This window comes from Eptatretus burgeri, chromosome 5 (genome assembly GCF_056783735.1).
Source record: "Eptatretus burgeri isolate ZD-2024b chromosome 5, Ebu_testis_v1, whole genome shotgun sequence".
NCBI classification, from domain to species: domain Eukaryota; kingdom Metazoa; phylum Chordata; class Myxini; order Myxiniformes; family Myxinidae; genus Eptatretus; species Eptatretus burgeri.
Window position 1 is genome coordinate 41676788 of NC_140965.1, and position 10586 is coordinate 41687373.

General features: G+C 43.1%; 1 protein-coding gene across 2 annotated transcripts in view; it reads left to right on the forward strand.

Moving 5' to 3' along the window:
- Positions 1 to 10586, forward strand: part of LOC147026307 (netrin-G1-like) — a 189735-nt gene that overhangs the window by 27480 nt on the left and 151669 nt on the right. The window lies entirely within an intron of this gene.

Sequence of the window (10586 nt, forward strand, 5' to 3'; positions counted from 1 at the left end):
CTTCGAGTCTTCTTGCATATGTCTGTATCAGCTTTGCACATCTGGATTTGGGGATTTTCTCCCATTGCTCCTTGCAGATTTGCTCAAGCTCTGTCTAGTTGGATGGGGAGTGTCTGTGAACAGCAATCTTCAAGTCTTTCCACAGATTCTCAATGGTATTCGAGTCTGGGCTTTGGCTGGGCCACTCAAAGGTTTTCATGTTCTTGTTCTGAAGCCATTCCAATGTTGCTTTGGCTGTATGCTTTGGGTCATTGTCCTGTTGGAACGTAAATCTTCGCCACATTCTAAGGTCTTTTGCACTCTGAAGCAGGTTCTCCGCAAGGATTTGCCTGTATTTGGCTCCATTCATTGTTCCCACTATTCTTAAAAGTCTCCCAGTCCCTGCTGCTGAAAAGCATCCTAGTACTATGATGCGATCACCACCATGCTTCAAGGTAAGGATGATGTTAGATGGGTGACGAGCTGTACTGGGTTTCCACCAGATGTAGCACTTTCCATTCAGGCCAAAGAGTCCAATTTTCATCTCATCAGACCACAGCATCTTTTTCCTCATGCTCTCAGAAGCTTTCACGTGCCTTTTGCAAACTCCAGTCATGCTATCAAGTGCCTTTTTCTCAAGCGTGGCTTCTGTCTGACCACTCTCCCATGAAGCCTCAATTTGTGAAGTGCTCCAGAGATTGTTGTCCATCTGGCAGGTTCTCCCATCTCAGCAAAGGAACTCTAGTTCTGTCAGAGTGGTCATTGGGTTCTTGGTCACCCCCCTGATCAAGGTCCTTCTCGCCCGGTTGCTCAGTTTGGTCAGATGGCCAGCTCAAGGAAGTGTCTGGATAGTTCCACATTCTTTCCATTTCCTAATTATGGAGTTCCTTATTTTTTTATTTGAATATATATATATATATATATATATATATATATATATATATATATATATATATATATATATATAGTTACGGAAATGGCCCTTAGTAGGCTACTAAATATAGGATTAGCTCAGATCCCCCATTAAATGCATGTTTAGCCAGGCTGTTCGGTAAAATGGACGTTACCTGTGTGTCGGGAGGTGTAGGATGCATGTTTATTGTTCGTACAGTGGTGGTGTGCCGAGGGCTTCTTCTTCTTCCTTCCCCTCTCCGGACGAGGCCTCGCCCAGTCGGCTGAGAGGGATTGGCCAAAAAGAGGAAGTAAAACTAAGGGGAGGAGTTTGTCGGCTTCGTAAAGGGGGAGGAGCGAGTGGCTTCGAAGCGAGCGAATGAAGAAGAGACAGTGGTGATTCTGCTGGGAGAGAAACTGGACTTGGGCGCACCGGGTCTGCCTTCTGTGGCCTGGAGAAGCGAGTCAGGGCCGAAGGAAAGGCAGGGAAAGGACTGCAGCAGGTCTGTCTACCCTTGGCAGCGAACGGAGACCTCTTGCAGTGGTTCAGTTTTGGGAGAAGTACAAAAACGGCAGTCGGTATTGAGGCCACGAGCGCCGAAAGGAAAAAGGAAAGCGAGTGGTGCGATCGGCAGGGAGAGGACCTGGCTGCTGTGTGAGTCTGGAGTCGGCTTCGAGTGGGGGTCATCGACAGGTTCAACCTGCATCTAACGACGGAGCCTCTGACTGACCCTACTCACCTCATAGCTTGACGATGTCTTGGAATCCCATGGACTCAGCCTGCCGGAGCCCAGCACCTCGATTTGGCCTTGTCTGGTGAACAGGCCAGGCCTGGACTTGTATGCTGGACCTTGTGGGAAACCAGCTGGGACCCATCGTCGATCTGGCGGTCTTGTGCCGTCGACCTTACTCGGGGTCAGAGCGCTCGGAGGCCGCATGCAGTGTTAGGGTTGCACCATCTTGCCACGCGGCGTGTTCGAGCTTGGGGCTCGAATCCGTGGACATCGGCTTGTTATGAGCAAGATTTGTGCTTTTGACACTTTCCTCTCGTCCATGAAACATCACCAAGTACTCTGTCTTGTCTGCATGTTGTTTAAGGTATATCTCAGTAGGGACCCCCTCGAAACCCGTAATCCGTAGTTCCCTAGTTAAGAACGGGTTATAGAATAATTAACACATTGTTTGAATGTTTTGCTTGTGTTGTGTTCCCCGATATTCCCCGATAAATCTGGTTGATTCGTATGAAGTTGTCGCTATTGATTAATTCGTGTCGCGTCGAGGAACGATCCGTTTGATTGGTATATATAACCAAAATGGTTACAGACTGCCAGAAAACGCTTGGCATCTGACAAAATCAGTCTGTAACCGGGGTCTATTTCCCCAACTGTCAAGGTCCAGGATTACGTTGGTATCGCGATGGAAGACGCGTGACCCGAGGCCTGTGCCGAGCCACCTGGCATTATAAGCCCCGGCGATGGCAGTGGTGAGGGTGGCGCCAAGAGTTGGGTGAGAATCCCGCCACCCCGGATCCGCAACAATATATATATATATATATATATATATATATATATATATATATATATATATATATATATATATATATATATATATATATATATATATATATATATATATATGATAGATGGATGTCAGGTCCCCAAGTGAAGATAGATGGCTCCTAAAATATAATCTGTACGTGATTTCAATCCATTTGCACTGTGTATGAAATCATCAGATTACCTGGTAGTTATTTCTCGATCCATGTTGATTTGAAGATGGAGTATTCCTTTCATGTATAAAATGAGCATAAGTCAACATCTCAAATAATCTTGTCTTATTAGTTTGTGAGTGTGTATTTGACTGATCAGACAGTCTAGTGCACACTGGACACAAAATTCCAAAATATTCTGTCTGAGCATTGCCCCATTTTTTTCTCCACACAGGAGCGAGACTCATGGAAGAGCATTGTACAACTGACAGTGGGATAAATATCAAGAGTAGGAACGAACGGGAAAAGGGGAGAGGTTGGAGGGGAGGAAACACTGAAACTAGCAAGTCAAATGGTTGAGTTAGGAAAGGTTTTTGTGGGTAGGTCTATGACTTGTTTGAAATTCTGAAAGGAAGAGATAAAGAACACACATTGTCTATAGAAAGCCTACACTCCCTTTCAAATTTTTCACCTTTTGTTGCCTTATAGCCTAGAATTACATTTCATTAAATCAGACTTTTTCCACCTTTATTTACACATCATAACCCACAACTTACAAGTGAAAAACAAATTCTACAAATTTCAGAAAATTAATTACAAACACAAAACTCGAATATATTTGTTGGATAAGTGTCCACCCTTATAACAGCAATTTTAAATTAGCTCATATGTCACCAATCACCTTCAAAATCACACCAAAAGTTAATAGGCCCCCACCTGTGTTAAATTGTAGTGATTCTGATTATTTCAGAATAAAATCAGCTGTTCCTGTAGGTTTCCTCTGCTGGGTAGTGCATTTCACAGCAAAGACTCCACCATGAGAACCAAGGAGCTTTCAAAAGACCTCTGGAAAAAAGTTGTGGAAGGCACAGATCAGCAGATTGTTATTAAAATATTTCAAAGGCCTTGAATGTCCCTCGGAGTACAGTCAAGACAATGATTAAGAAGTGGAAGGTCTGTGATACCACCAAGACCCTCCCTAGATCAGGCTGTCCCTCCAAAATGGATGACCAAGCAAAGAGGAGACATAAGAGAGGCCACCAAGAGGCCATTGCAACTTTGAAAGAGCTACAGGTCTTTCTGGCAAAGACTGGTCACTTTGTGCACGTGACAACAATATCAAAGCACTCCACAAGTTTGGCCTGTCTTGTATGCAGGGCCGGATTTAGGGCAGGGCCCACAGGGCCACGGCCCGGGGCCCCGCGCCTCCCAGGGGCCCCGCGGAAATGCTAAGATTACAAGAAATTCTGCTATTTTCCCCCTTTTGTTTGTTTGTGAAAAAAATCTAGTTCATTTGTGTAAATGGTCAGTGAATCACGAAACAAATACTCAATATCCCTGTTAATTTGGCTTCTGTTTGGTTATGTTTATCATTTATTTTACATCTTTTAACTTAATTTTTTTCATTTCCACTGATCTTAAGAGCGCAATCTTAAGGTCCACCACAGAAATAGGTCACACGAAAGAAGTGAGGGTTTTCCCAATCCCAGCAATCTATGGCCGTCTCGATTTCATTTTTGCAAAATTACACGCCCGCCCTAAATCTATGTTTGCTATGTACTGCGCAGGCGTACTGCTGGGGTGGTTATACTATAATTCTGTAATTCAAGTTTACACACCGGATAATATTTTATTATATTTATAAGATGTGTTGTGCCGCCACACTGTGCCAGTTGACTAGTCATGCGTATTCATTGTTGTTGCTTCCCTGTGGCTCCGCCTACCGACAGCCAAGATATGCCGCCGCCACACTGTGCCGGTTGACTAGTCATGCATATTGATTGTTGTTGCTTCCCTGTGGCTTCGCCTACCGTGAGCCAGGAGACGCTGTGTTAAAAAATGTCGCCTTGCCATGTGGTTTTTTGCCCGCTGCGATGAAAAATGCGTTTTGTGCCAGACTGTGGCCAACAACAGTGTGAGTGATGCGTTTTGTTTAGCGTTCAATACCAGAATTTTGTACTGTGACTTTATGTCAGCATGAAACAGTTCGATGCTCTAGTTTTACCGACGAACTTTGACAATTGTGTTACAACAACAACCTATAGGAAAGAACTTGCAACTTTGATGTGTAGACAAATGTAAAGCTCTGCGGTCTATTCTAGTGACTCTAATTTGTTATTGTACCGTTACTCTGATCAGTGATTTTAATATACATCTTGTACATGTATAACGATCACCGTAATATCTGTGTCAACTTACTATAACATTTTATTTTTTCTTTTGCCCAGCCGAGGTTGGTGCATTTATATATGAATACTTTTATAAGCATATATGAAGTGAAAATGGCTGAGGCCCTGAGAGGGCCCCGCGTACATCTAGGGCCCAGGGCCCCGTAACACATAAATCCGGCCCTGCTTGTATGGTGGTAAAAAGAAAGCCATTACTCAAAAAAAACCCATGCTGAGTCATGTTTGCGGTATGCATAATACCACTCTGGAGATTCTGAAGCCATGTGGCAAAAAGCTTTTTTTGGTCAGCTAAAACGAAGATGGAACCTTTTGGACTAAATGCAAAACGTCACATTTGGTGCAAACCCAACGCAGCACATCAACCAAATAACACCATCCCTACTGTAAGGCATGGTGGTGGCAGCATCATTTTATGGGGATGTTTCTCATCAGCAGGGACTGAGGCACTTGTCAGGATGGAAGTGAAAATGGATGGAGCAAAATACAGAAATTTCCTCGAGGAAACTGCTGTCCAATGCAAAGAAAGCTGAAATTGGGACGGAAGTTCACGAGTGGCCCAGTCAGAGCCCCAACATAAATCCAATCGAAAATCTGTGGCATGACTTAAAGATTGCTCTCCATTAACGCTCCCCATGCAACTTGACTGAGCTTGAACAGTTTTGTCCAGAAGAATGGGCAAATATTACCCAATCAAGGTGTGCAAAGTTGTTAGAGATCTATCCCAAAAGATTCACAGCTGCAATTGCTGTCAAAAGTGTTTCCACCAAGTGTTAACCCAGGGGAGTGGACACTTCTCCAACCAAGATATTCTCGTTTTGTATTTTTAATTAATTTTCTGAAATGTTTAGAATTTGTTTTTCACTTGGAAGTTGTAGGTTACGATGTCTAAATAAAGGTGGGAAAAGTCTGATTTAATGCAATTTAATTACAGGCTAGAAAGCATCAAAAGGTGAAAATTTTGAAAGGGGGCGTAGACGTTCTATTTGCACTGTAGATCAGAATTGGGGATGACATGAGATAGCCAATAATTTTTTCAGCCGTGGCTGTTGGTTGCATCATTTTCTGGGGGGTGCTGCTGTGCCACTGATGTAGTGCCCACTATTACCAGTACACTGGTACTCATTCACTGACCTCAGAAGGATGACAGGTTAAGTCAACCCCACCTGGTGTTAATTCAATGGAAAGGTGGCTCGAACTCAAGACCCTGAGATCTTAAGCCAGCTTATGACAAGTGATTGCAGTGCTCTATTTGTTTGAAGTCCTGGAGAGAAGAGTAAGACAGAATGGCCTCTGGAAAGTGGTTCCACTTCCTTTCTGCATCACGCAATTCTGCAGTACTGGTATGAATGAGATGGTGCAAGGTCGAATGATCCTGAGCAAGAACCTCCCGTGACCCAGGGTCGATGTTGAAGTTTTTCAGGGAAGATGAGAAAGTCTAAAATGCGTTTTTGGCCTCCTTTCTGATAATGCTGGTCTGATTTCAACTCTACTTCGAAAATTTTATTTGGTAGATGATCATCAAATATCCTGGTGATGTCATCTGGCAATCTCAAATGGACTTTCAGCAGAAGTGTGTGTGTGTGGGTGCTTACCATGTCTACCTGAGTAAGGACTTCCATGTCAGGAATCTTATCTTGCCATTTTATCCTTCGTAGTTTCCTCAAGCAACACATGTGGAAGTGGTTCAACTTCATGGCATACGTCTACTGTACGCTGTCCATATTTCAAAAGTATGCAACAGAGTTGGTGACACAATGGCTTCTATACCTTCAATTTAGTTTGAAAATTGATCCTTCCTCCTGTCCCAGACTTGCACATTGTCTTCCGAAGGCTACGCTAGCTTTTACGATCCCAACATTGATTCATCGTCATTGTGAAAGATACATGACAGGGTGCCTCCAAAGTAAATTAACTTGTCCAAAGTAAATTAACATAATTATTGTGATGATAGGCTCAACATATGGTTTGCCTGCTGCAGGTTGGTGCATAACCACTGTCTTGGTGCTGATTGAAAAACCAAAGTTGTCACAGACTGAGGATAAGTGGTCCATGCTCTGCTGCATGTCAGACTACATTTCAGAATTCAGTGTACAGTCATTAGCAAAAAGGAAGTTGTGCACAGTTACCTCTTGCACCTTTGTTTTATCTTGTAGTCTTCTCAGATTAAACAGATTATCAAGAACTTCCTCAAGAGGATTGTTAATAAAGTAGATGGCAGGGTTTGCCATATGGTCCTTTCTGTTGGAGAGCGAGAGTGAGAGTGAGATTTGTTTGGATTGAAAGACTTGTTGCAAGTGTTTCTCCAGCTTGTTATTTAATCAAGGTCTGAAGACAGGAAAGAGGCTGCTGCCTGCCTATCTGAAGGATGAGGGATGTCACAACAGAGGGTGGAGTCATGAGGAAATACATAGAGGATTTTTCAGTGTCAGAGAGATTGTTGATGAATATTAGGAATAGGATGGGGCCGAGGACATTATGTTGGGGGCATCCAGCCTTAACGGGGAGAAGAGATGAAACAATTCCTTTGAGAGCCACACTTTAGCTGGATAGGAAGAGTAGAGGAAGTCAGCAACCCAAGAGTGAAGTGGGCCTGAGATACCATAGGCAGAAAGTTTTGGATGGAATTCCAGACTATATCGAAAGCTCGATTTATATATCGAGAGAGACCACCCTGATATTATGTCTGCCATTGAGGGACTCCATCCATTGTTGGGAGAGTAGGAGCAGCACGTACAAAGTGGAGTGACATGGTCTGAATCCAAGTTTGTGATCTTAGATGAGGCTGTTGGACAAAAGCAAGAATTTTATATCAACTGTGATGATGGATTCCATGACCTTCCTGATGATTGGAAGTAAGCTTTTAGGTCTGTAGTTAAGGGGATTGGTGTTTGCACCTCTATTGATGAAGTCACCAGAGGCATTATGTTTTTGGATTGTCCCTTGGAACATTTGAGAACGTTCGTCAGGTCAGGTATGGGAGCATGTGCCGAAGCAGCGCGTCGCTGCATCCACTTCCCACCGGTACTCCAGGGGCCTCCATCTGGCCATCTCCCAGGCAGATGCCAGGCCCATGCCCAACTCCCTGAGATGCCGATCAACCTGCTTCAACCATGAGGCATGTGGTCAGCCCATTGGTCTGCTCCACTCACGAGGCTCCCTCGCTGAGAGAATCTAGTGAGCAGGATCATTGTCAGGAAAACGAGCCACATGTCCATACAGCTGCAGCTGATGCTCACAGACTATGCAGGTAACAAATCTCATTTGAGTCTCTCTCAGAAACCGCTCATTGGACACAAAGTCTGACTAGCGATAGCCAAAGATTCTCCGAAGAGACCTGGTACCAAAGGAATTAAGTCTCCGTCTCAGATCCTTGGTCAGAGTCCAAGTCTCGCATCCATAGAGCAAGACTGGAAGCACCAAGGACCTGAAAACTCAGACTTTCATCCTGCATGGGTACCGACAGTGTCACACCCCATGGTCCAGTGAATTAATGACTCCCTCGGCCCGACCCAGATGTCCACTGACCTCTGGCTCACAGCCAGCAGAGACATGAATATCACTGCCAAGGTAAGCGAATCTCAAAGTGACTTCAACATCCTTACCACAAACAGGTACAGACAAGATAGTAGCATGTAAGATGTCATTGAAAGGCTGGATCTTAGTTTTGACCCAAGAAACCCGTAATCCCAGTGGCTCTGACTCCTCAATCAGCACCTCGAGGGCCCCCAAAAAGATATCCAGAGTCTCTGCAAAGATGACTGCATCATCTGCGAAATCAAGGTCAGAGATCTTGAGATTTTCAAATGATGCACCGCAGCTTGATCTCTCTGACACCCTCCCAAGAATCCAGTCCATACAAGCGCTGAAAAGTGTGGAGGCCAGTACACACCCCTGATGAACTCCAGTAACAACTGGAAATAAATTGGAGATGGTACCACCACATCCCACAGCACTCTCAGTACCAGAGTAAAGTTCAGTCATGAGATTGATCAATTTTGGTGCCAGCTCACGAAGACCAAGAATCCTCCAGAGGCATCCCAATTCACTGACTCGAACACTTTACAGAGATCAACATCAGCTGCAAGCAGCCCCTGCCAAAACTCTCATCTGCGTTTGGTGAGGACCCGAAGAGCAAGGATACGGTCAATCGTTGACCTCTTTGGTGTAAAGCCTGACTGCTCTGGGTGCTGATGCTCAAGCAGATGGTGGCGAACCCTATCAAGAATTATCAAGAATGTTAGTAGATCTATTTCTCCATGCAAATTTTCTGTTTTCTCTGCAACCGCTTATCTGATTGACACAATTTTCACCACATGTGCAACTACTCATGCAGAATGTTTTAATGATGTCATAGGTCACGTGGTGTGTCAGCCACGTTGGAAAAAAGAAAAAACTGACCTCTATCTCCGAAACCACCCCATGGATAAAATTGAAACCTAGCACATGTCAAGTACTCCCCCATGGGAAACGAGTGTGAAATATTTTTTGATGGTGTCATAGGTGGCTTTGTTATGACATAATTGCAAATGTCAGATGCTTTATTCAATTGGTATGAAATTTTTGAGTGTCATCTCGGGCTAAATTGTTTGGAGGGGGGGGGATTGATGATGTAATTGGAGATGTGGTTCGTTAGCCATATATATATATATATATATATATATATATATATATATATATATATATATATATATATATATATATATATATATATTGTTTAACATAAGAACTTTAAAAAATCCTCTTCTCCAAAATGGCTGAACAGATTGAGGCAAAACTTTGCAGATATGATCGCCTATCCATGAACAAAAAGTTCTCCACCAAAGACATCATGTCACATGGTTTGGTTGCTTTTGATTTTTTGGTTTTTTTCAAAGAATATACCTTTAAAACCTTCAAAACAGCTTGACAGAGTGAGGGGAAACTTCACCCACATGTTCCCCAAACCTTGATGATACCAGGGTGTTTACAAATAATTCCTAGGTGACATGGTCTGGCAGCCATATTCAAATGAACGAAAATCTTTTTAAAAATTATTTATTTTGAACTGCTTCATCAATCGATGTGAAACGACACAATTATGATCTAGCAGTCATGCGGAATATATTTATTTTAAATTTCAACCTGATCAGACGCATGGTCGGGCACCCAGAATAACCTAATATTTGAAATCTTGGTTCAGGGATTTAAATGAAAATTAGTACAAGTATGTATCATGATCTTGATGTAATAATGTGGGCGAAGCAGATCAGAAACTTCTCCACCTTCTCAGGTGCAAAATACAGAGTCCAGGAGCAGTTGGATAAGACTGGGTATAATGAATGCAAAGAGCAAGTGGTTGGAGATGCAAGATTTGGAAGGAAACACAGAATTGAGACATTTAGCCTTCTCACGAGTGGAGTCGGCTGTTGTGTCATTTGAAGAGAGGGAAAGGATAAGATTCAGTTTGGAGATATTGGGAAAAAAGAATGGAAAACAAGAAGTACAGGCAGAAGGAAATGAAGGAAGAATGAGATCGTTGTGGAGTGAAAAAACAAAGTTTATTTTTATTTTTGAAGTGATGAGGGGAAATAGGATAATTGTTGAAGAGGTAGAAACTACAATATTTGGGAAGAACGAATCAAAAAGAGGAATCCAAGGAGTAGCTAAAAGTAGACTTTGAACAACACAAAAATGAATTTGACAAATACAGCACAACAATGTATGGAAAATTAGACGGAAACAAACAGCAACGCAGGGACGAAGTTTTATGAAAGAAAAATACGACAAATCCGGTTTGAAAAACTTAACATAACTGGTGGATGTGACCGCTGCAGATTCGA